The following is a 3714-nucleotide window of genomic DNA, read 5'->3' as shown; positions in this document are numbered from 1 at the left end:
TTTCCTTCCCTCCAGTTTAATCCAGGATCACATGCTGTTAAGGAAAGAGCCAATCACAAAAAACCTTCCTTAATTTTCTTCCTGCCGGTAACTGTCTGGCTCTTCTCTAAATAGACTAAGATTCTCTGTTATTTAGGAAATCGAGGGAGAAACAGTGAGGAAGGAAAATCTGTTTGCAATCCAGCCATTGTTTGAAAACAGAACTTGATTCTCCCTTTGATCCTGCGATGTTCTCACACTCGCAAAAACACCAGGATTACGTATTTCACACCGTCATCACAACTGAACTCTCACGGGCTGAAAATATCCGAGGCTGTTCTTCCTGAAAACTTTTTTTATTCTTTTCCTTTTTTAAAAAAAACCCCCACAATGCCATCTTAATCGTCACCGCCAATTCACTACCTGTTTACATCCTCCATCAAAGCTTGTTTGTTGCAAGATAATCATATCCTGTTGTTTGTCTAGCTAAAATAAACCTTACTGGAATAATCAGAGCTGCTCCTCCAGGATTTCTGTTTGTCCCATGTCTCTGACAGACGCTCGGTTTACTCTGAAATACCCTCTGGTTGGCATTTATCTGTAAATCACTGCAGGCCGTAGGAATGGCCACCAACACCATCTCCTGTTGATGCAGGCATCAATTCAGTGGGAAAGTGACCACTTATGGGAAAAACAGGAGGTATTTGCCACAGCGTGTAATGAAAGGTAAACTCAGAGTGTCTCATGTGCACAACAACATGTCTGAAATGGCGAAAGGAAAGCCGAAGCTGCGGGGTCAAGAGGTGATGGTCGCCGTCGCCTTCCCACAAGCACAAGCGAGAGAAAGCTTACCAGTAATTTGTCTGCAGGACTTTTATGCAATGCAGGGATGTGCAGGATTGCAAATGAAATAGAAGAGAATTGCAGCAGTGTGAATTTTATATCCTGAGCCTAATCCCATGTGGAGTGTGCAGCTCGTAGGAGTGAGATGTCCTGATGAGATTAGAAAGTATAGTAGGTGGTTGGATAAATCCGTGTCCCACTTCCCATTCATGAGCTACCCTCTGGTTTATTTTTGGCTCCCACAACGTCTCATAACGTAGGAAGAAAAGGTTAGATTTTCACTTTTCCTCATATATTGTGCTTCTAGTGGGGCAGAAGAAGACACATCCTAAACGTTTGTCAAATCAAGCAACATTAAAAAATACTTTTATCAATCTTTTACAATTCTTTAAGGGTCTTACAGTAAAGCGTAGTGGTTAGGTTATTAATGTTAGCATGAGTGGTTGTCTCGACGTGTTAGCCCAGCAACAGACTGAGAGCTGGGATAGTCTTCAGCCCTTCCGTGACCCTGGATTGGTTAAGCACCAGAAAAGAGATGGATGGATGAATAACGAAACAATAAAAGGAGATAATAATCGCAAATTAAAAGCAAAAAAACAAATATATTATAAATGTTCTTATAGCTTACTTATGTTACTTATTGTTGAAAAGTTATTCATCTCCATCATTGCTGAAGGTCTCTTGAATTTCAGTGTGATAAACTGCAAAGATTAAAATAATGATCTTTAAGACCAATACTGATATTTGATGAGCTGAAAATCCGATGTAGCAGACAATACTTTTTTCCTTTCAGACACATGAACCATGTATAGATTTTCTAAACAGTTATTGTATGTTATTGTATGAATCTTTATTCAGATATTACCTACTAAGATTGTCACAACTAGTCGTAGATTTACTTTTTACATTTTCATTTGTCAGCCGATACCAATAAATCAATAAATCTCCACCCACTGATGTATTAGTCAGGCTCTATGTAGGGCATTTTGTCTCTAGTTTAACCATTTTGATCAAAGCAGATTATGTACCCTACTCTGCTACTTTGACCAGATTAGGGTCATTATGTCTCAGAACTATTGATGTGTAATTAAGGCCAAGAAACAATGACGCAAGCACATGATTTGAATGCTGCTGCTGGGGACCAAAATGTTTGTTTTTGTGCCCCAAGCATTCTGACAGGCTCCTTAATCATGACCTCTGTGGTCATGTCAGTGTACTGAGAGTGGGTCAGTGTACCTGAAACTCTTTCAGGTAGACAGTGGGTCAAGGTGGGAAACAGTCTTTTAACAGGGCAGAGTTTAAACCCAAATAGACTTTAAGAACTGATATCTGATTGAGGATTGATGCTAACACTTAAAGGAGAAGAATACTAATATGTTGCAGCAACATCTGCAATCAAAGGTTTGCAATAATTGGCACAAAGTCTTTCACATCACTGTGGATGATTTTAGACCTCTCTTATTTGTAGAATTGTTTTATTTAAGCCACATTGGAAAGTTTTCAGTCATAAACTGTTTAAGGTCGTGTCAAAGAATCTCAATCTGATTTAAGTCCAAAATTTGACCGGACACTTCCAAAAACTTCATTTTTATGTAATTTTAATTTCTGAGTCATTAGGGGGGACTTGATGGTGTATTTTGGATCACTGTCCACCTGAAACTGTGTAAGCTTGCGCTTCAGGGCACCAACTAATGCCTCCTTCAGGATTTTTGGTAAAGAGCAGAATTCACAGTTCCTCAATTATAACAAGCTGTCTCGGTTCTGGAGCAGCAAAGCCGCCCGGGACCATCACGCTACCACCACCCTGTTTCAGTGTGTATGGTTTTTCGTGCTTTTCTCCTTGAAACTCTCCTATAGATGACATTTTTGCCCAGTCTCGTTCTTATTGTTGAATCATGAACTCTGACCTTAACTGAGACAAGTGAGGCCTGCACTTCTTTAGATCTTGTTCTGGCTTCTTTTCCGACCTCCTGCACGAGTCGTCCATGCGCTCTTGGAGTAATTTTGGTGTGCTGGCCACTCCTCGAAGGTTCTCTACAGTTCCAAGTTTTCTCCATGTGCGCTTATGGACTCTCATTGTGGTTCATTGGAGTCCCAAAATCTTAGAAATGGTTTTGCAACCCTTTCCAGACTGATTTTTAGACAAAGCCAAAAATATAAAGTGTGATTCAGTTCTTTTCCAAGTTATAAGAAAATCCTCTGATCTGACATCTTAAAGAAAAAAAAAATGCGTGATGCTGAACCTTTCCAACAAGCCTGCACAAACATTTTCATGGGTTTTTCCTGTGGTTACCTTTCCTTTCTTAGGGTTATGTTATGTTACCAAGCAAGTGTCAGCAAGCTTAAAATAATACTGCTCACAAATTAATGGAAGCAAATCGCTGCATTAAAAATGAAAAAACTCAAATGTGAAAATCTAATTAAAGCTCCACTGAGTCCATCAAGATACTGCAATTATTTCACGAAGACACGAGTTTTACTCCAATTTTTTTTAAACAATAATATTTATATAAAAGTAATTTTGCTGAGACTTTTGAACAACTCCCCGACTGCGGTGTGGTAATCCCAACTGTGGCAGGAACTTTTCTTTTTGTGGCATCTTTTAAGGAAACTTCAGCATCCGATATTTACATGCTGGCTGTCGAAAAGCATGGCTTTCACAGGCTTTCATTGTCTGCAAATCAGACCCGGAAGACAAAACAATAAGCAAACACGTATTACTGGAAAGGACGGTGAGTTTGGCACACGCTTCAAAAAAGGCTGCTGATTGAACACAATAAGAATCTGAACACTTAATGTTCTCTCTAAGTAATTATCTAAAATAAAAACCACTATGAGAAAAATGAAGCATTTATACACCCAACAAGCACAGATTGGTGCTTGTTGGGTTAC

This window comes from Pundamilia nyererei, unplaced genomic scaffold (genome assembly GCF_000239375.1).
Source record: "Pundamilia nyererei isolate P.nyererei 1_Seehausen unplaced genomic scaffold, PunNye1.0 scaffold00031, whole genome shotgun sequence".
NCBI classification, from domain to species: domain Eukaryota; kingdom Metazoa; phylum Chordata; class Actinopteri; order Cichliformes; family Cichlidae; genus Pundamilia; species Pundamilia nyererei.
This window is presented reverse-complemented; position numbering follows the sequence as displayed.